The 27711-nt window shown below is 52.3% G+C and overlaps 1 pseudogene; it reads left to right on the forward strand.

Annotated features, from left to right (window-relative positions):
• Positions 1 to 6399: 6399 nt before the first annotated feature.
• LOC139361200 (SH3 domain and tetratricopeptide repeat-containing protein 1-like) lies at positions 6400 to 26626 on the forward strand (annotated as a pseudogene).
• The last annotated feature ends 1085 nt before the right edge of the window (positions 26627 to 27711 follow it).

The following is a 27711-nucleotide window of genomic DNA, read 5'->3' on the forward strand; positions in this document are numbered from 1 at the left end:
TTGATAGCTCGCTCTGGTGGCGCTATGTTCAGGTAACTGCGCATGATCGGTTTGGTCTTTTGTAAATCCCTGCCCCATTTCGGGGGAGGTTCTTGGGAGGCTTCTATTCGTTTTGGAGCATTGAAGTATCTTGTCCTCTCTCCCTCTTCCCAGATGCATGGGCATTTCTGCAGGCCCCCAGGCTGGCCCTTGTGCATGGGGGCGTCTCCTGCCTCCATGTTGCTTGCACGCCCCCTTCTGAAGGTGCTCTTCCCCGCATGGAACCCCCTCGTGCCTGCCTCCACACTGCAGGCTGTTCGGTAAATGTTCCTAAGTCAGCATCGTTGTTTTCTAGAAATGGGACGGGGTATGGATGCCAAGTTCTTTTCTGTGTGAAGTCTTCGATTGTATCATCTTGCCTTCCCCGTGTGTGCTCCTTGAGGTTGTCGCTGTGCTGCGGTCATCTGTGTTCCCTAGGGTGCCTTCCTTGGAGTCCTGGCCGTATTAGACATGCAGTCAGTGTTCATGGCCTAAATGAGAGAAAGGCCAACAGAGTCATTAAATCTGGAAAATGACAAGTGAGGGAAAGGAATTTTTATTGAAGGCATGTGAAAAAGAATCTTTTTAGAAAAGTTGTCCTCTTTCTCAACTGGAGTTGAATTTCAGCTCAGAAAAACAGCTATGTGCCCAGAGGGCTTTGGGATTTCAGTTTGTGACAGATGAATTGAATTTGTTGTTGTATGAATGTGTTATCCTTTTGTGGTTTTATTAGGCCTTTCTCCCAAATGGAATCGATTTTTCTATAAAACTCACACTTCCTTTTTGAGAAGTGTAACACTAATTGTAAGGGATGGTCTCCCAAAAAATTACCATCCAGGAACCAAACACACTGCCTGAGACTCACGGCCCCTGTTTTCTGCCTGTGCAGCTACAGGGCAGAGAGGCACGCTCGAGCTGAAATCAAGACGCATGTCTGCATCTTCTCTTTCTTGACTGCTGTTTCGTCTCTGAGCTGGCCTGCCTTCAACGTCTAGGAGCTTGGTGGGTGTAGACACATTACGGTATGGAGGAGGGATATGGCGTTGCCACAGCCAGGAGACTCGCTGAAGTCTCTGTTCTCTTCCTGCTCACTGCTCTGACTTTCTATAAGTCACATGTGTAGCGCTGTGCACAGTGGCTTACATCTGTATTCCCAGCACTTTGGGAGGCCGACCTGGGAGAATCTCTTGAGCCCAGAGTTTGGAACCAGTCTGGGCCACATGGTGAAAGCCCATCCCTACAAAAAATAAAAATTAAAAAATTAGCCAGGTGTGGTGGCTCATGCCTGTAATCCCAGCTACTGGAGAGGCTGAGGTGCGAGAATCACTTGAGCCTGGGAAGTGGAGGCTGCAGTGAACCATCATCACGCCACTGCACTCCAGCCTGGTCAGAGCAAGACCTTGTCTCAAAAAAAACAAAAACAAGCAAAAACCATGTGTAATAGTGGCAGTAGTTAACTTTTGAAAGTTTGGAGAAGAGTTCCTAAATACCTGTGACCATGGACAACTTACTTAGCCTTTCTCTGCCTTAGTTTCCTCATCTATGAAAAATGAGAGAATATGGTACTGATCTTACAGGATTTCAACGAGAACCAAATGAGATCAAACTCAGAGCCTGGCACTTCGTGAGTGCACACTCAATGTTATTATTTCAACATTTTAGAGGAAAAAGAATGCTAATGGGTCATTATGGCTAAACATAGTCTATCACTGACGTTACTCATGGTATTGGAAGGAACTTGAATTCCATATAGATAGTGTGATGGAGAAAGTATTTTGGGCATTGGCAGTATTTATTCAAAGAACAAAGGATGTGTCTGTCCTAGTCTTGATTTGCATTTTTGTGTGTCTGTGCTCTTTATAGACAATTAAGACATGGAAGCCTGTTTATGGCAAGCTGGCAAATTCAGCAAAACATGGAAAAACCTGTTAGCACAGTTTGCACGTGTGCGGGCACAGAGCAGCCAAATAAACACACACGTTTTCCTGTATTTTAAAACTCTCTGGAAAAAAGAAAAAAGACATTAAACCATCGCCCAGATGGCTTCTAGAGCTAGAACTTTTTCCTTGAAGTACATGAGTATGGCTGTCAGACATCTGAAACCCGAAGCCATCTTAAAACATCATTTTGATGCTACCCCCTGCCTGCCCTTTTTTTCCATTTGTAAGGGACAAGGATCCAGGAAGGAAAGTATCAGCTTACAAAGGCTTTCGTTACAATTAATCGTTCATGTTCTTTCTTTTGGTATCTTATTCTCTGTTTACATTTTATTTTTATTTATTTATTTATTTTTTGAGACAGATCCTTCCTCTGTCACCCAGGCTGGAGTGCAGTGGCATGATCTCGGCTCACTCCAACCTCTGCCTCCCAGGTTCAAGTGATTCTTGTGCCTTAGCTTCCTGAGTAACTGGGATTACAGGCGTGTGCCACCACGTCCAGCTAATTTTTATGTTTTTAGTAGAGACAGGGTTTCTCCGTGTTGGTCAGGCTAATCTTGAACTCCTGAACTCAGGTGATCTGCCTGTCTCAGTCTCCCAAAGAGCTGAGAATACAGGTGTTAGCCACCGCGCCTGGCCGCTGTTTCCATTTTGTAACGCTAACATCACCCCAGTGTAGGGTGGCTAGGGGTATTCTTCTTTCCTATTTCCTGGTGTATTTTCCTCTACAGTATTGATCACTCTTTAACATACTTTTTGATAGTCTGTCTCTACCTACAAAAATATGTGTTCCCTGTTATATCACCAGTGCCTGGCACATAGATAGTCAATATTTGTTCAATGAATGAATGAATGGGCTGAAAGAACCTTATTCTTCTTTCTTCTGTCCCTTCACACCAAACGCTTTTGGAAAATGCTATGTGAACAGGGATCATAAGCAGGAGAGGTTACACACATGGCTGTGGGATAGCCCATGATCCTCAGATACTTGTCTGGAAGGAGGTGGAGTACTTGAGTAGAAATGATACAAGATAATTTCTTCAGAAAATCAGCCAAGTGTCACAGCTTTTCACAGTGATGTTCGCGTATGTGTGTATGAAGAGCTGTCGTGGCCTAGAATCACGGGCCTTTAGATCCCTTGTACAGATAGAAAAATAAAGGCCAAGGCCCAGGAGTGCTGCAGGCCACCGAAATAGAGTCCCTCTCTGCCCTTCTCAGTTGGCGAGGTGGGATAAGTGTTCAGATGCCTGGTCATGGATAGCTTTTACTTCCACGTATCACATGGGGATTTGGGACCGGGGAAGCCCGCTGAGAACTGATGATTATCTGTCCCCTAACCAACTGGGTTCTTTTTCATCCTGAGCTCAGAAAGATTGCTCCTACTGCAGCCAGGGAAGACAGGTTGTTGACTGGTTAGAAATCATGGCAGGTTATTTTCTCCACCCGCAGTTCGCAGTTGGAAAGCAGAGCTATCAAAAAGTTATCTTCTCTATTGTATTTCAAATATGGGTGTTTAAAAAATTATATAAGCAAATTAAGCATTTCTTGGATGGTAGTTGTGTGTGTTCTTGATGCGAATGAGAGGTGCATTCCCTTGTAAAATCCCTGGGACTTTGTAGGAGGACGTGAGCCTTAGAACAGAAGTTGGTTTTCTAGATGATGATGTAGACATGATGCTGAGCACTAGACAAAGATGTTGATTGAAGTGATTTAAAAAAATTTTGTCTGAGTTCAGATTTTACACCAATATTTAGAAAATCTGCAAAAGAACTTTTAGGAATGTTCTCAGGCATCCAGTTCAGCCCCCTGCGCACGTTGTCATAAAATCCGAGTGTGTGTACAGGGAGACGCATTGCTTTCTGTTCTCATCACAGATCCTTCCCTGGCTCTGCACCTGCCTGTCATGCACGTCCGTGTGAGGAGACCACCAAACAGGCTTTGTGTGAACAATCAAGTTTTTTAATCACCTGGGTGCAGGCGGGCTGAGTCCGAGAAAGAGAGTCAGGGAAGGGAGATAAGGGTGGGGCCGTGTGATAGGATTTGGGTAGGTAAACGAAAATTACAGTCAAAGGGGGGTTGTTCTCTGGTGGGCAGGAGTGGGGGGGGTCACAAGGTGCTCAGCGGGGGAGCTTTTTGAGCCAGGATGAGCCAGGAAAAGGAATTTCACAAGATAATATAATCGCTTAAGGCAAGAACCGGTCATTTTCACTTCTTTTGTGGTAGAATGTCATCAGTTAAGGTGGGACAGGGCATTTGCACTTCTTTTGTGATTCTTCAGTTACTTCAGGTCATCTGGGTGTATACATGCAAGTCACAGGGGATGCGATGGCTTGGCTTGGGCTCAGAAGCATGACATTGCTGTCTACCCGACCTTCCCTACCTTTTCCCTCCTGTGCGGTTCTCTCACAAAGTGAATGGCCTCAGCCACAGCTTCTCTGCAGCTGCATCAGACTGTGGCGACAGGCATGGTGGCTCCTGCAGGGCCTGCTGTTCCCACGGAGCCCAGTCTTGCTTGCCGCTGCAACCTGGACACCATTTTGCACCGAAAGTATGTAATTCTACGGAATGAGAGCCCACATGCTGGGAATGGAGGCATCTTTATCACGGTGCTCTGCATATTTTAATCTTGGGTGGAAAGTATGGAAAAGTATGTGATACCTGTGGTTTGATGTCAGAAGGACGTTGTGAACTTGACGTGGACTGAGGATGTTCAGGTGCAACAGGCACCCCGGCTTCATTAAATGAGACTTCCCCATCTCCCTGCCAGGCACGCACAGGTGTATGGCCACATCTTATGTGTTATCCTTATCTAGAGTGCGCCTTGTCGTCATGCTTAAAGTTCCATGATGATATTCTGCCTCATAGAGTAGGTCCCAAACCACATTCAACACAGAAATGTACTCTTGCTATTCTACATAGAAAGTGCTTTCATATGGCCGGGCACGGTGGCTCAAGCCTGTAATCCCAGCACTTTGGGAGGCCGAGACGGGTGGATCACGAGGTCAGGAGATCGAGACCATCCTGGCTAACACGGTGAAACCCCGTCTCTACTAAAAAATACAAAAAACTAGCCGGGCGAGGTGGCTGGCGCCTGTAGTCCCAGCTACTCGGGAGGCTGAGGCAGGAGAATAGCGTAAACCCGGGAGGCGGAGCTTGCAGTGCGCTGAGATCCGGCCTTTGCACTCCAGTCTGGGCGACAGAGCGAGACTCCGTCTCAAAAAAAAAAAAAAAAAAAAAAAAAAAAAAAAAAAAGTGCTTTCATATACCAAGTGGGAGAGCAGTCCTAAAATCTGGGCTGGAATCGCAGAAGGAAGGCATTGGAAAGCAACAGATTCCCTAGTCCAAAGCTGATTTTTGATGAACCTAGAAACAGGACCAAGAGAAGTGAATTTGCCTAAGGCCCTAACAGTGTCTCACGGTAGCATTTGAACCTAACAGTTTCTTGACCTATTTCTTTAAATGATTAGTCATGCTTCCTCTGATTCCTATATAAACGTATTCCTCATTCATTCTTCTGTTTCAGTGAATTATTGCAGTGCTACCACGTAACAGTATTTGAGTCAAAATGTGGCAGTGTTTATCCTTTTCCAAGGTTTTTAGTTGCACAGTTTGTCAAAGTTGTGCTTACAGTTTCTTGTTGGTTGCAAGGTGTCCTTTCAGAAGCAAATTGTGTGGTGTATTTACGTTGATTGTTGGAGCTAGTTTGGTTAGAACCTACTTCGAGTGTCTGGTGTGGGCCTGGGGGACAGTGACAACTGTCCGCTTCATGGGCAGAGATGAAGTAATTGCTTCCTGGGAACTACCATCCTCCTGGCCACACTCTCCAGCCCATTTCATTTGTGTTGGTTTCCTTGGCATCTGCATGGTTCTGGCTACATGTGAGTCTCATTTATTTTAGCATATGACTTCAGGCTGTGGGGAAGAATGGCCATTTTAGCACAGAGATGCACACAAAGGAACAACTGGCTAAATGTGTGTGAAGACATTCTTGGGGGGTGGTTTATTTCTTTTATTCTGTAACAGGCAGTCTGGGAAGCATTCTGGACATGTGGTCTGCGCTGTCACAGTTCCTCCCTGCAGGATCGCAGATGTTTGGAGATTGTAGTGATAACTGTTATCATTGAGAATGTCATTCTCACAGGCTCTAATAAGTCAGGATTTATTCAGTGTTAATTTGTTAAAGACAACTGTGTTTCTAGCCAAATCCATGGGAGACGTTTCTCCTGGCAGTGTTGCTGGGGTATTCCCGTGGCTTAGTCTTAGGGAAGCACACGCCTTTGAATACTGCTGAGCTGTGAGTACCCAAAGCGCACCGGAGTACTTTTGCCATACGGGGTGTTAGTCACTGATACACGTCTCAGTCAGACCTGATGGATTCTTGACCCCTTCCTTTTTTAATTTTTTAATTTTTATTTATTTATTATTTTTTTTTAAGAGCACAACCCCTCAGGTGGCCACCATGAATCTCTGGTGTTTTCAGTTGGCTGCAGCCTATTTGTCATCTGTGGTTCAAACATACTCGAAGCCTGATGATGCTTGCCTCTGTTGTTCTTCTGCTGTGTGACCTCCGTGCCCGCAGGGTTCAAGACTGTCAGAGATGGGAGCCACCTTCACAACTACCAGGGTTTCCGGAACCTCCTTTATCTACTCCTGGGGATGGAAGAGATGTCATCAGAGGTGAAGGCCTATTAGGTTTACATGCCATTGATAACGAATGAGGTTTTCTTTTATATAAGGGGAGCTTCTTATAACGTGCTTTACTAGGGTAAAGAAGCTTTTGAGGTTTGCTTTCTCTGGAAAGATAATTTGTGATCCTGCAGTTGTTTTCAACAAAAATATAATTTGCATACCAGTGCATGTTGTATTACTGAGCACTGGCTGACAAATGGTTCTTAACTCGTCATTCACTCCGCCACTGTTTCTTGAATGGCATATGTGTGCCGGCTGTAGTAGGAACTTGCTAGGCTCTAGGACTAACCCTTATGAAATAGGGGTCCTGGGGGAAGCAAATGCATATAACTATAAACATTTGAGGGGATATCAGAGGGGGTGCCTATAGGTGCAAAACTTCGTTCATTCATTGCCCCATCTAGGAGGTTTTGTGTCTTAGCAGCGTGTTCCATAGCAACACATCCCTCTATCAAAATATTCATCATATTATTTTGAAATTCTCTGCTTAGGTATGTGTTTTTCCGACTAAGTTTAGAACTGGTTAAGGACAGGCTATGGCGTATGTATTATATATATCTACACACACACACATATTTATATATATACACATTACCATTTTTAATATACAATATATATTTATATATGTACACACATATATATTTCTCCCTCTCTATATATACATACACACCATACACATACACACATACACACACACACACACACACACACACACACACACACTTCTACTGCCAAGCACAGAAAGTCAAAACTCGGCAAGAGTTCTTTTAGTGTTCATGAAAAAATAGATGTGTTAGTTGAGAGCGTCCTTAAGTTGCCAGGGGAAAGACAGGATGGATTCACAAAGGGAGATAGTGTGTTTTTTTTTTCTTTGTTTAACTCTTGAATTCCAAATAATTCTGACTTATGGAAAAGTTGCAAAAATAGTGTAGAGAATTCCCATATACTCTTCCCTCAGATTCCCCAAACATTTCACCCCATTTGTACTTTCTCTCTCTGTGGATATAATTTTTTTTTTTCTGAAATGTTTGAGAGTGGAAGGTAGAATGCAGAGCAGGGTGAAAGGCGGAAAGAGAGAGGTGGGTTGGGAGGCTTTTTTTTTTTTTTAACCTTCTAAGATGGAGTTTCGCTCTTGTCATCCAAGCTGGAGTGCAATGGCACAATCTCGGCTCACTCTAACCTCTGCCTTCTGAGTTCAAGTGATTCTCCTGCTTCAGTCTCCCGGATAGCTGGGATTACAGGCGCCCACACCATGCTCGGCTAATTTTTTATATTTTTAGTAGAGGGGTTTCACCATGTTGGTCAGGCTGGTCTTGAGCTCCTGACCTCTGATGATCCACCTGCCTTGGCCTACCAAAGTGCTGGGATTATAGGCGTGAGCCAGTGTGCCTGGCGATTGGGAGGCTTTTGCAGTAACCCAGAGCGCTATGATGAGGGCTGGACCTGGTTGGAAATGATGAGGAAGGTGGGAAGTGGTTAGGTCTGGCATATATTTTGAAAGGAGAGTTTAAATGGGTTGGATGACAAGAGAGAGAAAAAGAAGTTTTAAGGATGATGTCAAGGATTTTGGCCTGAGTAACTGGAAGACTAGAAATGCTGTTATTGGGATCGGGAAGACTATGGGAGGAGTGGGTTATAGCAGTGGGAATCAAAAGTGTGTTTTCGGCATGCTAAATTTGAGGTCCAAAAAGGGATGTCAAGAAGTGTTGGCTGGGCACCGTGGCTCACGCCTGTAATTCCAGCACTTTGGGAGGCTGAGGCGGGCAGATCACCTGAGGTCAAGAGTTCGAGACTAGCCTGATAATTATTAAAATCGATGATTGATGTTTACTAATTAATCATATTATTGCTTCTAATACTGCAGGGGGTGAACACCTACCTGTGATGTTGTTCCTAATATCTAGGGACAGAGAGCATGATTTTAGTTTTAATGCCACAGTAGGTGTACACTCACCCTGTGACACTGATCCTAGTATTGAGAGGGGTAGAATACGACATGACTCCCAACTTAACAATGAATGGACAGCCACCCGGTGATATTGCTCCTAATATTCACAGAAGAAGCATATGATATTACTCCCAATATCCCAGGGAGGGTACAGCTCTTCTGTGATATGGTTCCTAGTATCCGGATGGGGAGAGGATGATAATAATTCTAGTATCGCAGGCTGTGTTCACCCAACCTGTGATATTGTTATTAATATCCTGGAAGGGAGAGGATGATATGACTCCCCATAGAGCAGGAGGCGTACACCCAGCCTGGGATATTGTTCCTAATATCCATGGAGAGGAGAGGCTGATGTTACTCCCAATATGGCAGGGAGTGTACATCCACCCTGTGATATTCTTCTTCTTTTTTTTTTTTTTTTGAGACGGAGTCTGGCTCTGTCGCCCAGGCTGGAGTGCAGTGGCGCGATCTCGGCTCACTGCAAGCTCCACCTCCCGGGTTCACGCCATTCTCCTGCCTCAGCCTCCCGAGTAGCTGGGACTACAGGCGCCCACAACCGCGCCCGGCTAATTTTTTGTGTTTTTAGTAGAGACGGGGTTTCACCGTGGTCTCGATCTCCTGACCTTGTGATCCGCCCGCCTCGGCCTCCCAAAGTTCTGGGATTACAGGCGTGAGCCACCGCGCCCGGCCAATATTCTTCTTAATATTACAAGGCTGAGAGGTTGATATTACTCCTAGTATTGCAGACGCCGTACACCGCCATGTGATACTCTTCCTGATATCTGGAAGGGGAGAAGATGGTATTAATCCCCATATCGCAGGAGGTGAACACATACTCTGTGATATCTTTCCTAGTATGCAGGGAGAGAGAGGATAATATTATTCCCAATATTGCAGAAGATGTACACGCCCCCCGTGATATTGTCCTTAATATTCCAAGGCACAGAAGACGATGTTACTCCCAATATCGCAGAAAGTGTACGCCGCACAGTGATGTTGTTCCCATGATCCAGGAGGGAAGAGGATGATGTGACTTTCAACCCTTGCACCCTGCAATGCTCTCACCCTGCAACACCGACACCAGCTCAACCTGACATGGGCCCAGAGGTGCTGGCTGGGGGTGTTCATTGCTTCTCTTTTCTCCCTTGGCAGACTCAGTAGAGGAAGCTGTGACCGAGCAGCCGCAGGAACAAGGTGGGTTTTGCCAGTGGCTCAGGCTTCCTCTGGTTATGCGTTGGGCCTTGGGGTAATGCCGGAGGAGGGGACAGAGCTGAGTACAGTGGGCATTGGATGCGACAGTCACCCCTCTGTGGTGCGGGCTGGGGGCTTGGGGGACGTCGCCTGAGGTGGGCCTGAACCTCCCGTCTACTCTGGCACTGGAGGCTGTGGGGTCCCACACTTCTTCCAATGAACATGCTGACCCCCGCCTGGTCCCCGACAGAGGTGGGGCATCCTTTCCACTGCTGGGGCCCACATGTAGCTGTGGGTTCCTTTTTCATGACCTGGAGAAGCTGCAGCTTGCCCTGTGCTCTGCCTCAGAGATGGGAGGCCACACAGCCCTCAGCGGGTAGCAGAATTCAGAGCCTTAGGTTGCAGGGGCCTCAACTGAGGTCCCTGAAGGGTCTGCTCCTTCCTGAGGGGCTGATTCAGGGAGGCTCTCCCGTCTCCCCTCTGAGGCTCTGTCGCTTCCCCTCACACAGGGTCCGCATGTGGACAGCCTGGTGATGTGAATGCACCAAGGGCCCTTGGAAGTTCCCTGGGAATGGGATCCATCCCAGTACATTCGGGATGCAGGCACAAGGTCCCACAGGAGGCCCGGGAAGCCAGTGGGGAATGGAAGGCTGTTGTATGTTTGCCTCGGGGAGGGAGTGGTTCCACCCTCTGCCAAAGTCTCTGGAGCAAAGGCACGTGGCTCTCCAGCTGCCCCAGAGGCCAGGGTAGTGGCTGGGAGGGGCTGTGGGCCTCTGCCTGGTGGGGGAGATTTCTTAGCTCATCTAGTGTAGTCAAGTCACATTTGCCTCTAAATCATATTTATTTATTTTTTTAATGCCAAGGCTTTACAGATGAATAAGGAGGCAGTTTGTATTGAAAATATTTTTTGCAAGTGAGCTTGAAACAGAGGGTCTGTTTAAATCTAGGTTTTTTCCTTCCCAGTAATGCCTCCTTTCATCCCAGGTTTTCCAACAGGAAATGCGCTTGTTTGCTCACCTCTGGGAGGGGGCTTTGGCTAGGAATCCACCAAAGCCAGCAGGCACCAGTGGGTTGCTTGAGCAGGCTGGCCTTTGTTAGGAACCGAGGGCTTCAGGTTTTCAGACCATCCAAGGTGAAGGTGGCCACAGGGGCCTGGAAGCTTTCCCATCCTTCCTGCAGGGATGGTCCGTTTCCCTGCACGGAGCTGGGTACATGGGTACAACACCCCTGTCCTGTGCCGTCGGTGGCTTTACCAATTTTGCATAGCAGCTTTTGAGCTGATCAATAGCTCTGATTGGCTGTTGAGGATTTCATGGATTCCTGTACCCCACCGGGGGGCCCAATATGCTGACAAAAGTTACATTTGTAGTTGTAGTGCTGCATATACATGGGTCCAGTTAGAAGGCTTTGATTCTATCTAAAGGGAAAGGCATCTCTGAGGGATCACTGAGCTGACATAGTCTCCTAAAACCGTGCTGTGAGGTGGCGACAAAGCAGGACAGGAGGGTGATTTTGTAGGAGAGTCGGGCCACGGGCCTGCGTGTTCTCTGTGTCCCCGGAGATCGTACGTGCTCCAGACCCTGGGTTTGCATTGCACATAATTCTCAAGGGCTCATGGCAAGCTGCGCCAGGGACACAGAGGACGGGGATGCAGGGATCCTGCCCCAAGTGGACCAAGGACTCACTGTTGGACTCTAATCTGTCTAGGTGTTTTTGTGACTTGCAGAAATACCTCCACCTTGCCTGGGCCTGGAGCCACAGGAGACCCTGCCGAAGGTGAAGAATGTTCTGGAACAATGCAAGACCTGCCCAGGCTGCCCCCAGGAGCCAGCGTCCTGGGGTCTCTGTGTAGCATCCAGCAACATGAGCTTGCAGGACCCCGAGGAGAACTCCTTCTGCTTGGAAGCTGAGGACAACTGGGAGGATCCAGAGACCCTGAGCTCACTGCTGCTGTTCCTGAACAGCTCTGGATTCAAGGCCAGCTTCTGTGGCCTGTACAACCTGGCGCTGCCATGGCTGAGCAGCATGTTCAGCAGCTTTAGCGACGAGTAGGAGCTGACTGGGCGCCTGGCACAGGCCTGAGGGGCGGCCAAGAAAAGTGGCCTCCTCATGGCCCTGGCCAGGCTCTGCTTCCTCCTGGGGCGGCTGTGCAGCAGGAGGCTCAAGCTGTCCCAGGCCCGGGTGTACTTGGAGGAAACACTGGGGGCCCTGGAGGGCAGCTTCGGGGACCTGTTCCTGGTGGTGGCTGTGTACGCCAACCTGGCCGGCATTTACTGGAAGCAGAACCGGGAGAAGTGTACACAGGTGGTTCCCAGAGCCATGGCCCTGCCCCTGGGGACGCCTGGCCACATCTGCAGCACCGAGGCGGACGGGGAGCTCCTGCAGCTGGTGCTGCAGTGGGCGGTGGGTGGCCAGAGCCAGCAGGCCTAGGCCCGGGCCTGCTTCCTGCTGGCCAGGCACCACGTGCACCTCAAGCAGCCTGAGGAGGCCCTGCCCTTCCTAGAGCAGCTGTTGTTTTTGCACAGGGACTCGGGAGCCCCAGACGCTGCGTGGCTCTCAGACTGCTGCCTACTCCTGGCTGACATCTACAGCCGCGAGTGCCTGCCCCACCTGGTGCTGAGCTGTGTCAAGGTGGCCTCATTGAGGACACAGGACTCGCTGGCTGGTTCGCTGAGGAACGTGAACCTGGTGCTCCAGAACGCCCTCCAGCCCCAGAGCCTCCCCACCCAGACTTCCCACTACCTCAGGCGAGCACTGGCCTCCCTAACCCCGGGCACAGGCCAGGCGCTGCGCGGCCTTCTCCACGCCAGCCTGGCCCAGCCGTACAGCCACCATGGCTACCATGGCCCAGCCATCACCTTCATGACGCAGGCGGTGGAAGCCTGTGCTGTTGCCGGAGTCCGTGCCATCGTGGACCCCCTGGTGGCCCTGGCCTTGCTGCATGTGCTTCATAGGCAGAGCCTGGTGGCCCTGAACATCCTGCAGTCTGTCCAGGATGCAGTGGTGGTCAGCGAGGACCAGGAGGGTGTGATTGCCAACATTGGTGGCCGTGGCTCTGAAGAGGACGGGACAGACGAGGCAGGGAGCCAAGGGCTACTACCACGCACTACCGGTGGCTTGGGACCTGGGCCAGCGGAGGAACCAGGCAGTGTTGCTGGCCAACTTTGGGACCAGCTGGCCCAGCACTACCTCCTGGAGACTCATACTTCCCTGTGGGGAGTGTGGCCGGGACTTCACCCACATACTCCTGGGCTACCTCTTCACCCGCCAGGGCCTGGCCCAGCAGTGCAAGGGCTACTACGAGTGGGTCCTTCTGGTGGCCGTGGAGATGGACCACGTGGAGAGTGAGTGCCCCAGTTCCTCCTGTGAGCCTTCTGGGGCCACTTGGGTCAGGGCACACCTGGGGTTTGTGATTCGGAAACAAGTGGTGGTTTTTCCACCATCGAAAGCGCTGAGTCATGGCCAGCAGCAGATGTTGGCAAACGCCCTGGAGACAGGCCGTTCCCATGCAGGGCCAGGCCCTCTGTACCCTACTGAGGCAGGCAGCTCTTCTTGGTTTGCCCAGGGACCATCCTGCCTTGAGCACGGAAAGTCCTGTGTGCTGGGAATCCCTAGACATAACCCTGGGATCAAGGCATGTTGTGCTGAGCTAGGACTTGGGGCCCCTCCATGAGCCAGGCCCTGAACGCCAGTTCTTGTGCCTGTGTTTGCTTGGTATCTCGGCAGCCCTGTGCACCGGTCATCCCACTTCACAGAGGACACAGGGGCGGGTGATTGCCCAAAGCCACAGAGCAGTTCACGCAAAAGCAGCTCGTGCTGAGTGTGCCAGGCCCCACCCACAAAAGGGGCTTGTGGGGTCCTCGGGAGGGAGGTGCTGAGCGTGGGAATGTGAGCTTCAGGCCAGAGAAGCCACAAAAGGGTGAGTGGCGTGATGGCGGGGCAGCACTTGGCCCCGGGTTAGGGAAGCCTCTTTAGTCTGGGCCCAGAGGGTTAAGAGGATTCAGTCAAGTAATAGGTGTGGATGAGGGGCTGATGGTGTAGCCTGTGTGAAGGCCCAGGGGTGAGCGAGTGGGGGTGAGTCAGCGAGGATGGGTGGGGTGTGAGTGGTGGTGAGTGAGCGGGAGTGTGAGTGGGGATGAGTGTGGTGTGAGTGGGGGTGAGTGAACGGAAGTGGGAGCGGGGATGAGTGGGGTGTGAGCGGGGGTGAGTGGGCAGGGCTTATGCAGGGAGGTGCAGAGTTGGGAGTGGGTGGGTTGGGTGCTGGATGGTGAGAAGCTCTTCTGGAGAGCTAAGCAGGGCCTGGGGCCTCAGGCTGTGGCTTGGCCTTTTCCCCAAGAGCACTGGGGAGCCACGGAGTGCTATCGAACAGTCAGTGCAGACCGAGCAGTGAACGGACAGTAGCTGGGCAGGGCTGTCCGCAATCTAGGCCGCAGAGAATAGCTGAGGAAGTTGAGTGCAGGGAAATGGCTGAGACAAGGGATACTGCTGAGTCCCCTCTGCCTTGCAGCGCTTTGTCATGGCATAGTGAGACCACTCAGAGGTGCCTCTTGTGGCCTGGACCAGAGCTCCAGGGGCTGTGCCCAAATCTGAATCTGCTCATTTCCCAGCACAGGCCTGGCACCCACTCTTGGCCCTAGGAGTGATGAGATTTTGGAAAGGACCGTGTGAAGGGGCCCCGGTCCCACACATCTGCCCAAGGAAGGTTGGGGGGTTCAGACCCAGGCTTCTTCCCCAGGGACATTCTCTGACTGGAAGGAGACCCTCCAGGAACCCAGCGCCCCAGTCCCCACTGCAGCCTCCGGTGGCTCCTGGCACAATAGCCTGTGGTACCTCCTCCTACGAGGCCCTCCCCTGGGTGCTGGGGGATTCAGACTTGGAAATGCAGGCCAGGGAACGGGGATCATGCTTCCCTGTCTCCCCACCCTGAGCTGAACGGTCAGAGAGACCGAGGGCGGGGCTGATACCCCACATGCTTCCTTGGGGTCATTTTTGAGTCACTTTCGGTAGTTTGTGTCCTTCTAAGAGTTTGGCTGTTGTGTCTAGATGGTCTGGCTTCTTGGTGTACAATTGTTCGTAGTGTTTTCACGGAATCCTTTTATTTCTGTCGGGTCGGCAATCATGTTTCCTCTTTCATTTCTGATTTTAGAAACTTGGGTTTGTAATTGTTTATTTATTTTTATTAGAGATGGGGTCTCATCATGTTCTCCCAGGGGGGTCTTGAATGCTGGCCTCAGTGATCCTTCCCCCTCGGCCTCACAAAGTGCTGGGATGACAGGCGTGAGCCATGGTGCTCAGTCTCTGATTTTAGTCATTTGTGCCCCATCTTTGTTTTCTTGGTCAGTCTGGTGAAAGATTTGTCAATTTTGTTATTATTTTCAAAAAACCCACTTTTGGTTCTGTTGATTATCTCTTTTGTTTTTCCATTCTCTGTATTTTTACTTCCCATTTCCACTCTCACGTTTATTATGTTCTTCCTTTTATTCACTTTGGGTTTAGTTCATTTTCTAGTTTCTCAAGGTGGAAAGTTAGGCTTTTGATTTGAGATTTTTCTTCTTTCTTTGAATGTAGACATTTACAGTTATAAATTTCCCTTTCAGCACTGCCTTAGCTACATCTTGGTGTTTTTGATACACTGTGCTATTTTGTTTTTTTTAAAGTTTTGCTCTATTGCCCAGGCTGGGGTGCAGTGGTGCAATCTTGGCTCACTGCAACTTCTACCCAGGTTCAAGTCATTCTCATGCCTCAGCCTCCTGAGTAGCTGGAATTACAGATGTGCACCGCCACACACGGCTAATTTTTGTATTTTTTTTTTTTTTATAGAGACAGGGTTTCACCATGTTTCCCAGACTGATCTCAAACTCCTGGACTCAAGCGATCCTCCCACCTCGGCCTCCCACAGTGGTGGGATGAAAGGTGTGAGCCACCGTGCTGGCCCGGGCTGTGCATTTGTTTGTATTCTTTTCAAATTAATTTTCAGTTTCCCTGATGGTCTCTTCTTTGACTCACTGGTTGTTTAGGAGTGTGTAGTTTTCACATATTTTTGAATTTCCCACGTTTCCTTCACTGTCGATTTCCAGTTTCGTGCCAGTACAGCTGAAGAACACCTGTGCTTTGGTCTCAGTCCTTCTCCCTTCACTGAGGCTCATTTTGTGTCCTGGCACATGGTCTGTCATGGGGAATGTCCCATGGGCGCTCAAGAGGACTGTGTATTCAGTTGTTGTTGGGGGGCGTGTGTGACAGATGTCCATTCGGCATACCTGGTTTCCTTTGTTAATCTTCGGAATGTTTCTGACACTAGAAAATCAGAAGCTTTCCACCGTTCCCAGCGCCCTGGCTTTGGGAGAGGCCAGTGAGCCTGTGGGTTTGGAGCCTTGTTACATGAGAGAAGCATGTGTGGAAATGCCAGGGGCCGGCTTTGAACCCCATTCCCCCAACATGATGCCGTGTGTGGCAGACGTGATGCTTGGCTTTGCTCTCTCAGGGTTCCATCTGCGACAGGGGTTACTTGTGTCCCTGGTCTCATCATCTCAGGCTGAAGGTGGCCCTGGTCCTGGCCAGAGGGGCTTTGTGAAGCAGAAATAGATGGCCTGGTGCAGGGGCCGAGCCTGGCCAGGACCTCGGCCCTGGGAGTTGTAAAGAAGGCCGGCCTGTACCATGAGCATGTGCACCAAGCTGTGACCATGTCACGGTGTGCTCGGCGCCTGCCCTTGCACAGGTGCATGGCCTGTCTGAGCCCAGGCTCCTCGCCTATGGGGCCCAGGTTCACAGAGGTGTGAAAGAGACAAGCACAGAGCAGGGGCCTCTGGACCCAGCCAGCCTCGCTTCGATGCTGGGAGGCTGACGTCTTCCATTTTGTCTTCTGCCCAGGCCAGCAGCGGGCCGTCCAGCGGCTGTGCTACTTCTACAGCGTCGTCATGCCCAGCGAGACCCAGTGTGTCATCTACCACGAGTTCCAGCTCTCCCTTGCCCGCGAGGTGGCCGACCAGGTGCTGGAGAGGGCAGCTGCTGGAGACCACCAGTCAGCTCTACCTGTCTCTGGGCACCTAGTGGTGAGGACTGGCTTTGCAGTGGTGGGGGTGTGGAGGGGTGCAAGGGGGTTGGGGTGGCAGGGAGGGGGGCACAGGGAAGCTGGCCCAGGGCCTCCTCAGCCCCTTTCCTTTGGATCATTTGGTTCCTTGGCATCAGATGCTTTGAGCTGGTGGGTCTGGGGTCGTCCCAGGGCTGCTGCTGGCTTGTGAGTCCCAGCTTGAGTCTCTCTTGTTGGGTCAAAGGTCATCTCAACCCCAGCAGAGGCAGTACGTGCACTCTGGGCTGTTCTTCCTACTATGGTGGCCTTTGTCATCTGACCTCTGCCTGCCCCGAGTCTTGACTCCTGACCTTCATCTGTCCCCTTAAATGTGACCACAGCAGCCACCTGTGGCTTCTCTCCCACAGAAGACAGAGCCAATTGTGTCACCTGCTTCCCCGGGGCAGGGTTTCAAGGTCTCACGTCCCATATGTGGCCCACTCGGCTTCCCCCAAGCATGCTGACCTGGTGGGGTAACCATGGCCCTGGCCACCCCACCCACAGGGCCTGGTGACATCGCTGCAGTCACAGCCCCTCAAGTGTTGGACTTACTGAGAGAGCAGGGAAGGGGCCAGATTCCATGGGGACCTGGGAGACTGGCTCTAGTCTTGGCCTCAGGTTCACAGAAGGAAAATGGGTCAGTTTGCTAGAGCCATGCTTCTCAAAGTGTAGTCCCTGGACCAGCAGAGCAGCATCCATGTCACCTAGGATCCTGTGGCAAGTGGGAGTTCTAGGGCCTGCCCCAGGCCTGTGGAGCCAGAAGCTCTGGGGGCAGGGCCAGCAAGCTATAAGGACAGGCCTCCGGGTGACTGTGATGCCTGCACACCTTGAGAACCATCGGCCTAGATAGCCTCTGAACACTAACGGCTCTTGGTGCGTCTGGAGAAGACACAGGCCATGTCTGGGAGGCAGGGGAGATGGACTAGCACATTCCTCCTGCCACAGGGCAGCATGATGCTCGATTCCCTTGGAAGGATGTCCTTCATCTTTTCCATGCCGTGTGTGTTCACCCTGGCCCTCCCAGCAGCCTGGGAAGGGCAGAACACTGCACATACAAGAGGGCCGTTCCCAGTCCCCACATTCCAGATTCATCTGTCACCAGACCCACGAGAGGAGGCAGACTGGTTCCAGGAGGATGAGAGCCCTTGTTCTGACACCTGTGTCTGATTCCAGTGATTCCAGGGCCTACAAATCCTCTCTGGACTACACCAAACGAAGTCTGGGAATTTTCATTGACCTCCAGAAGAAAGAGAAGGAGGCACATGCCTGGCTGCAAGCAGGGAAGATCTATTACATCCTGCGACAGAGTGAGCTGGTGGACCTGTACATCAGGGGGGTGGCAAGGGATGCAGGAGGACCCCTGTGCTGTTCACTCTCTGTCCATCCACCCATCCATTCATCCTTCCAGCATCTATTTACCTGTTCATCCTTCCATCCATCCATCCATCATCCATCCATCTGTCCTTTCATCCATCCATCATTCATCCATCCTTTTATCATCCATCTATTCACCCGTCTATCCATCCATTCACCTGTCCATCCACCCATCCATTCATCCTTCCGTCATCTATCTATTTACCTGTTCATCCTTCCATCCATCCATCCACCATTCATCCATCCATTCTTCCATCATCTTCCCATACACCTGTGGGTCCTTCCATTCACCCATCCATCATCCATCCATCCATCATCCATCCTTCCGTCCATCCATCCATCATCTATCCATCCATCCCTTCGTCCATCCATCCCTCCATCATCCATCTATCTGTCCATCCATCCATCCATCATCCATCCACCTGTTCATCCTTCCATCCATCCATCATCCATCCATCCATCCATTCTTCCATCATCTTCCCATACACCTGTGGGTCCATCCATCCATCTATCCTTCCATCATCCATCCATTCATCTGTTCGTCTTTCCACCCATCCATCATCCATCCATCCATCATCCATCCATCTTTTTATCCATCCATTCACCTGTTCATCCATCCATCCATCCTTCCATCTATCTTTCCATCATCAATCCAACTGTTCATCCTTCTATCCATCCATCCATCCATCATTCATTAATCTATTCACTTCTTCATCCATCCATTCACCTGTTCGTCCATCCATTCATCCATCCATCCTTCCATCCTTCCATCCTTCCATCCATCCATCCTTTCATCCATCTTTCCATCCATCTTTCCATTATCCATCCATTCAGCTGTTCATCCTTCTATCCATCCAACCATCTTCCCTCCATCCATGATCCATCCATTCACCTGTCCATCTATTCATTCATCATTCATCTTTTTATCATCCATCCATTCACCCATGTATCCATCCATTCACTTTTCATCCATCCATCCATCCATCTATTCTTCCATCATCCATGCATTCATCTGTTCATCCTTCCATCAATCCATCTTTCCATTTATCCATCCATCCATTTATCCATCCATGCATCCATCATCCATTCGTGTCCATTCTTCCATCCATCGTTCATCCATCCATTTATCATCCATCCATTCACCCGTGTATCCATCCATTCACTTTTTCATCTGTACATCCATCCATCCATTCATTCTTCCATCATCTATCCATCCTTCCATCATCCATCCATCCTTCCATCCATCCATCCATCCATCCATCCATTATGAATGCATCTATCATCCATACTTCATCATCCATCCACTTGCCTCCTGTTCATCCTTCCATCCATCCATCTGTCCATTCATCCATATATCCATTCATCCATCATCCATCCCTCCTTCCATCATCCATCTGCTCACCTCCTGTTCATCCTTCCATCCATCCATCATTCATCCATCTATCCATTCATCCATCCATCATTCATCCATCCTTTTATCATCCACCCATTCACTGGTCTATCCATCCATTCATCTGTTCATCCATCCATCCGTCCATTGATCCTTCCATCATCCGTCCATTCACCTGTTCATCCTTCCATCCATCAATCATCCATCCATCCATCCATCCATCCATCATCTATCATCCATCATCCATCCATTTATCCATCCATCCATCATCCATCCATACTTCCATCATCCATCCATTCACCTGTTCATCCTTCCATCCATCCATCATCCATCCATTCATCCACCCATCCATTCATCCACCCATCTATCATCCATGCACCCATCCATTCACCCATGCATCCATCCATCATCCATCCATCCATCATCCATCCTTTCACCCATCCATCCATTCACCTGTTCGTCCATTCATCCATCCATCATTCATCCATCTACCCACCAATCTACCTATTAATCCATCCCTCCATACATCTATCTGTCCATTTGTTTATCCATACATTCGTCTATCCACCATCTATCCATCCACATGTACATACATCATCTACCCTCCACCCATCCATACATTATCTACCCACGCATACATACATACAGACATACACACATCATTCCACCCACCCACCCACCCATCCATCCATCCATCCATCCATCCATCCATCCATCCATCCATCCATCCATCCAAGTATTCTTCTATCCACACACCCATCCATCCATCCATCCATCCATCCATCCATCCAAGCATTCATCTATCCACACACCCTTCCATCCATCCATGTGTCTACATCTCATCCATTCATCCATCCATCCACTCATTCCTAAGCCACTGCTGAGCACCTGTTGTGTGCCTTTTCCCTCCCTCCAACTGGTTCCCTCACATCCTCCCTGAGGGCAGAGGCGCGGCCCCCCACAGTGCACAGCACCTGCTGGTATACAGCACATGCTCAAATAATGTGACCACTCAATTAACACACAGAAGAACTTGCTCCAAGCGACATGTGGCACATCTCCTTATAAAATGAATCTATCATAGTGGCTGTTTTCAGAGGCTTTCCCAAACACAGTGTGATCTGGAACAAATTGTGAAGCCCACGAGCCTGATGAAGCTTTCATTATTGAGCACCTGCTATATACCTCCTTGAGCTGAGGAGAGGGATGAAGAGCTCATGGCCAAGAGGGGACCAGGCCCACCTACAAACACTGCTGATGTGGCGGGGATGTGGCAACGCAGAAAGGAGCCAGGGGCTGGGCTCCCAGCAATCTGGGGGCCACGGACACTGGTTTGAGTGCAGGGGGAGTGGGCTAGGGCTAGCCCTGTTGGTAGGATTTATAGGTGTCGGGCTCCTGGGCTGCAGCTGCTCAGTCAACTCCTGGCACTCAGGAGCATCAGTTCATTGTCCTCATGCCAGTGGTGGGGGCAGCCCTAATGCACAGGGTCTGAAAAATGCTCAAGTGTACCTGTAGTGTGTGAGAGGAAGGAGCCTGGCAAAGGTGCGCGTAGCCACCTCGCTAGGTGTGGGCCTTGAGGGAACTTCTGTCTCCTTTCAGGTGGCACAGAATGTGGCCCTGTACACAGGCAACCTCAACCTGGGGCTGGAGCTGTTTGAGGCAGCTGGAGACATCTTCTTCAATGGGGCCTGGGAGCGGGAGGAAGGCCTGTCCTTCTACCGGGTGAGCTGGCCTGTGGGCTGATGTGGGTGGGCCTCAGTGGGGCACCTGGAGGGCTGAGGCACAGGTGTGGCAGGGTAGAGGCCTCCCAAATGGAGGCAGGGCCACCCATGCACATGATGAGTTTCCAAGTGGTCTCACCGGGAATGATATTGATCATGCCCCTGCCTGGGACAAACGCTCGGGGCCTGGACGTGACAATGGCTCTACCCTTGTACCTGATGACCTCAAGCAACCATGAGTGGGAAGTCCTGTCCCCATCTTCCAGATGAGGAAACTGAGGCTCAGAGAGGCACAGGGACATGCCAAAGGACACACAGCATATCAGTGGGAGACCCAGGTCTGCATGCACCCCGAAGTGGGACAGCTTCTCCCTTCCTCTGAGCTCACGGTGTGGCTCAGCCCTGGGCACAGATCAATGTGGTGTTTTTAGAGCAGAGAGGAGTGCTGGCTCCCCCCAGTCAGACCCCCGGTGCCCAGGTGGGAGAGGCTGGTCTGAGGCTGTCGAGTGTAGCTGGATGGGCCTCAGGTGACTCTTCAGCCCCCAACTTGGATGTCTGAACTGTGTGTTATCCCAGAGCACAGAGCTGTGTCGAGGTGCAGGGGTAGCTGGGGTGTGGGAAGCTCCAAGCACGTGTTTGAGCTCTGAGGAGGGCGCTGGGCAAGGTGGGTGCTGCGGGAAACCTGACCGTGGCACCTGCCTGTGTGGTAGGACCGGGCCCTGCCCCTGGCAGTGACTACGGGCAACCGCAAGGTGGAGCTGCAGCTACAGCTGTGCAACAAGCTGGTGTCACTGCTGGCCACACTGGAGGAGCCCCAGGAGGGCTTGGAGTTTGCCTACATGGCCCTAGCACTCAGCATCACTCTGGGTACATCCCCTGAGCCCCCGCCCTGCCAGGACCCACACTTTGCCAGAGCCCAGCCTCCAGGTCTGCAGGCCAGGAGCTGAAACAGCTGCTGGATTTTCCTGGTCTCCTGTCCAGGCAGGCAGATCTGCCCAACTGGCTTCCCCGTCCGGCTGTGGGGCACAGCCCGGGGTCTCTCACGCAGTGCAGAGCTCCCTGCTTGACTGAGCTCTGCTTCCTCTGCCTGTTCCCACTGCTGACCACAAGGGCCGCCCAGTGTGCCCTCTGCCTTCCAGACATGCCAGACATCTCGTTGGTCCCTGTGTGTGCCAGGCTGAGTGGCACATTCCCTTTCTCTTGTGCCCTTCCCACCCTCATCAACCACACGGCTCTCTGGCTGATAAAATCCCAGTTCCCCTTCCAGCAGTCTGCCCCTTAAGGCCGTGCATCCCCTGGTGCTGTGCCAGGGTCGTCTGTCCCCCTCCAGAGACAGGGAACCCTAGGCAGGCCACATGCCCCAGCGCCTTGTGCCCCGTGGCCCAGTACACAGTAGGTGTGCAGCTGACTCCCCAAGGTAGGGGGCTCTGATCATGACACACCCAGGAGGAGTCGGATGTCACGTCTGTGGGTTGCCTGGAGCCGGGGAGCCCAGGAGCACCTACACTGCATGGCTTTTGGGCTCCCCTGGTTAAAATCAGAGAGCAAAGGCAGGTGGCTATGTGTAGGCACAGAACTGGGCCATCCAAGTCCGACTTTGCCAAAGCCTCTCAGTAGACAGGGGCAGGCCTTATTAGTTCTGCTTTGCAGATGGAAAAGTGAGTCTGGGAACCTGGAAGGGAATGGCCAGAGCTGCCCAAGTGACCACAGGTGCCTGGAGACAAGCCACGTGTGCTGCCTGGGGTCTGTATACCTGCTCCTGAGGGGCATGTTTCCTCCCTGCCCCAGAGAGCCACATCCTCACACCTGCCCCTTTGGCCTGCACCCCAGGGGACCGGCCGAACGAGCGTGTGGCCTACCACCGGCTGGCCGCCCTGCACCACCGGCTGGGCCATGGCAAGCTGGCGGAGCACTTCTACCTCAAGGCCATTTAGCTCTGCAACTCGCCGCTGGAGTTCGACGAGGAGAACCTCTACTACGTGAAGGTGTACCTGGTGCTCGGTGACATCATCTTCTACGACCTGAAGGTGGGTGGGGAGGGGCAGGGCTCGGGGTGTTCCTGGCCCCCTTGCAGTGGGATCTCCATCTGGACCCCAGAGGCCTGGGTTCCAGCCTTTCTTAGGAATGGCCCAGTGGCCTCCCTGGAGCTCTACACCCAGCTGGAGGAGCCAGCAAGGTTAGCAGGTAAAACCCAGCTCCCCAGATGGCCAGGCCCCACCCTCAGGAACTCAGTCTCAGCCAGGGAGGCTGACACATGAGTGGGCAATGGTGGCCTCTGGGTAAAGAAGGGGGATTGTAGTCAGGGGGCCCTCCTGGAGGAGGTGACACCAAAGCTGAGTCTTGACAGTCAAGTGTCAAGGTGCATTTAACAAAGAAAACAGGGTCGGGAGAGTGACATTTCAGAGGACGGCATCATCCTCACATTGAATCCACGTTGCAAGATCTAACCCAAATCTTGGCGCCTCCTCTAGGAAGCCTGCCCAGGGTGCCAGCCTGCACTGAGCAATTCCTTCCTGGAGTCCGGAGACACCTTGAATCTTCACATCACCCATGAAGGGTGGGGTGGGACCAGTGTCTTACCATTGAGTTCACAGACAGGGAAACCCCAGCTCAGGGCAGGTGCAGTGGGGCGGGGCCCCAGCCAGCCAGGCTGAGGCCTTGTTAGGTCGGGTGTGTCTCGAGGGGAGGTGCTATGCTCCCTCTGCCCCCAGCCCTGCAGGGGTGGAGAGCTGGGATTGGCAGACTGAGACCTGTGGTGTCTCCACCCATCTGCCCAGCGGGCACCGCCCCTCCTTAGCATCACACCAGCCTCGTGTCAGTGCTCCTTACGGGCTGAGGGGCCAGGGCACTCCAGTCCAGGGGCCGAGATCTTGGGGGCCTTAGAACAACATGAGGAGCTGGGGCAGCCCTAAGACCCTGCCCCGTATACCCCACCACAGGCCTGGGGCTGCCCGGGAGGCCCCCGCCCAGTACTGGCGACATCTGGTGGTCAGACGTGGTTTCTGTGGCCTCCCAAGTCCCAGCCAGATAGGGAGGTGCCAAGTGTCAGGCCCAGGGGGACGCTGTTCACCGCTCAGGGGCACGCCTGGGACCCAGGGGGACGGGCCTCCCAGAAGAGGCCTTTATCTCTCTTGGTCAAGCCTGCCGCCCACTCCGCCTGTCCAGGAGAAAGGAAAGTGCTAAGTAGCACATTCCTCCTTCCCATACACAGCCCTCCTTCCCATGCACAGCCCTCCTTCCCATGCACAGCCCTGCTTCCCATGCACAGCCCTGCTTCCCATGCACAGCCCTCCTTCCCATGCACAGCCCTCTTTCCCATTCACAGTCCTCCTTCCCATGCACAGCCCTCCTTCCCATGCACAGTCCTCCTTCCCATGCACAGCCTTCCTTCCTATGCACAGCCCTCTGGGCCTCATCGTGACTATGCTGTCACCACAGGCCAGCTTCCCACAGGGAGGCCCCCTTGGAATTCCCCAAGGGCGGCTGTCTTTCCAAGGCTACACCCTCCTCCATGTATAGGAGGCTCTGGACCCAGGGCCTAGAGGAGTGGGAGAAGAAGCCGGGCTGGATGGGACCTGGAAGGCTGGCAGAGAAGCAGGGGTAAATGGGCATCTTTGCCAATTGCCTCTAAAATGGGGTCCCCTTTAGTCTACACATGAGAGTGAGCCCTGGAATAGGGTGGATTAGGTGTTTACTGGCTCAGGCTGTCACTCACTACAGGCACATGGAAATGCACACGCAAATGCACACAGGCACAGGCACACGCACACACAGGCGCGCACACACACACGTGCACACAGAGGCATGCACACAGGCACACACACAGGGACATGCACGCACAGGAACACAAACACGCACATTCACATGCACAGGCACACACACAGACATATGCATTGGCTGGCTCCTTCCTGTTTAGTTGGGAAGCCCCCACCCCTCCAGGAAGCCTTTGCCTTCCACACCCGGCTGAGTCTGGGGCCTCCTGGGCTTCCCTCTGCCACAGCCCGGGCCACCCTGTGTGGTCAGTGTTCACTCCCAGGTCCCTCAGACTGGAAGCAAGGACGTTAGGCTCAACCATGCACCCAGCACAGAGTCCAGTGTTCGGCTGGGCCGGGGGGCGTTGGATGAGCGGTGGCGGTGACTCGGGGCCTTCTCACGCCCCTGCTCCGTGTGTGGGGCGGGGCAGTGAGGGAATGGACTGCTGCATCTTGGACTCTGTCATTGGCCCTGGGAGCCATCTTGAGATGGTAAAGAGGGACAGGCCAGGCATGGGTCTTAGAGAGGTCCCTTGGGTGACCGCCATGTGGAGGAGGTGCCTGGGGAGAAGCCGGGTGGGGGATGGGAGGGTGAAGGAGGAGGTCTGGGAGGCGGCATCCCAACCCAGGGATGGTGAGTTTGAGCCAAAGACCCATTGAAAATGGGAGTGGATGTCTGGGGAGTCACACTCCGTCAATATTTCAGGGAACATTGCCAGAGAGGACACCTGTGAGATGGTTTTGTACCTGGCCTGGCCCGTGGAGGGCCTGGAAATGGTCAGCATGGACAGGGGCCAGAGGGGAGCCTGGGTCACTCAACGCAGTTCCCCTGCTGTGGCTTGGAGCCACGGGTCCTGCATGGAACTCTCAGAGCAGGCAGGATCTGCCCTGACCTCAGTCCATGGGGAAAGCAGCCACTGCCTGCAGAGAGGGTGGCACTGGGGCAGGAGGCTTGGGGTGAGTGGGGCGTAGGGACAGTCAGGAAGGCTTCCAGGGGTGTCAGGGTCGTCCCCACCTCCTGCAGCTGAGACCACAGCAGTGTCACAGGCTTCGGGGCTCATGGGGTGAGCCAGCATCGGATGGACATGTGGAATGACCTGGACACAGGAACGGCCTCTGGGAAGATGGGCTCCGAGTCCCCCTTTTGCTGACCATGACCTGTCCCCTTCAGGATCCGTTTGATGCAGCCGGGTACTACCAGCTGGCACTGGCAGCCGCCGTGGACCTGGGCAACAAGAAGGCACAGCTGAAGATCTACACGCGGCCGGCCACCATCTCCCACAACTTCCTCCTGGACTGCGAGAAGTGGCTCTTCTTCTACCAGAAGGCCAGGACCTTCGCCACAGAGCTCAGCGTCCACAGGGTCAACCTACCTCCTCTGCCACTCTGCGGGTGGGCCCCCTGGTTGGCCTCCAGCCACCCTCACTGAGGACAGTATCCGAGGGAGTGGGTTTTGTGCAAGGAGGATGATCTCCTGCCTCTCCTGGTGTCTCCCGTAGCTCATTTTCTGGGTAATGGAAGCATAAAAGCAGGGTTCAAATAGCAATAAATGTTTTTTTTTTTCTTTTTTTGCAAAAACATACCGAAGTCCCCATGGCATCCTTCCCTGTGTGCTTCCTGGGCTGTGTCTAGAGGACAGCTCCTTCCCTGGTGGCAGCCCTCTGATCTTGGGGATGAGAAGGACTGTGAGTCCAACAGACCTGGGCCAGGTCACCATGAGCCTCGGTTTCCTCGGTGGCCAGAGGGGAGATGGTGATTGAACTCTGGGCAGCTCCCTGCTCTCCCTGCTCAGAGTTCTTGCTGTAGGTCTCGTGCCACCCTTGCCTTTAAGCTTCAGGCCACTGTGCCCGGATGTGGGGGCTGTTAGTGTCCCTGTTCGCCATTGAAGAAATAGAGGCACAGAGAGGTTAGGAGTCTGGCCCACCGTCACACAGCAGGTAGAGGCGGACACGCAGAGCCCAGTACACTGACCACCACACCACCCTGCCAGCCTGGAGCCAGGAAGGTGTCCCCCATTAGGACCCAAGGTCAGCTCCTGGAGCTCTCTCGTGGTGTCAGGAGAGCCGCAGGCCAGTGAGGGTGGCCCCGGGGATCCCTCACTCAGTGTCCTTTGCTCCCAGACTTGGTTGGGCCGAGCCTGGCCAGTCTCACCTCTGGCCACTGGTCAGCCCTGCGGGAAGTGAGATGCAAGGATCTCCGCCTGTGTAGACGCTTCTACCCAGTATTGAAAGCCTTATCTGGGCTTCCCCCAGCTCTCCCCACCCACCCCCTCCCCTTCCGGCCCCCGGCCCTCATCCCAGTCCCAGGAATCCCAGGTTTCCCTTCTTGGAATCTCTTGGCCCCAGGGAATACAGTTCACACTGTCTCTTTGTCAGTTTACGCAAGGAAACTGACGTTCAGAGACTGTGGGTGTCCCACGTGATTCTCACATACACTGCACTCTCCCAGACCCCTCTTTTAAACACTTTAAATGAGGTGACTTTCACATCGCATGCAATTAACTATTTCAACGCAAATAATGTGGTGGCATTTGTACATTCACAGTCCTGTGCAACCACTCACGCCATCTAGTTTCAAAATGTATTCCTCTCCCCAGAAGAAACCTCCCATCCTCACTAAGCAGTT

This window comes from Macaca nemestrina, unplaced genomic scaffold, assembly GCF_043159975.1.
Source record: "Macaca nemestrina isolate mMacNem1 unplaced genomic scaffold, mMacNem.hap1 Scaffold_100, whole genome shotgun sequence".
In the NCBI taxonomy this organism is placed as follows: domain Eukaryota; kingdom Metazoa; phylum Chordata; class Mammalia; order Primates; family Cercopithecidae; genus Macaca; species Macaca nemestrina.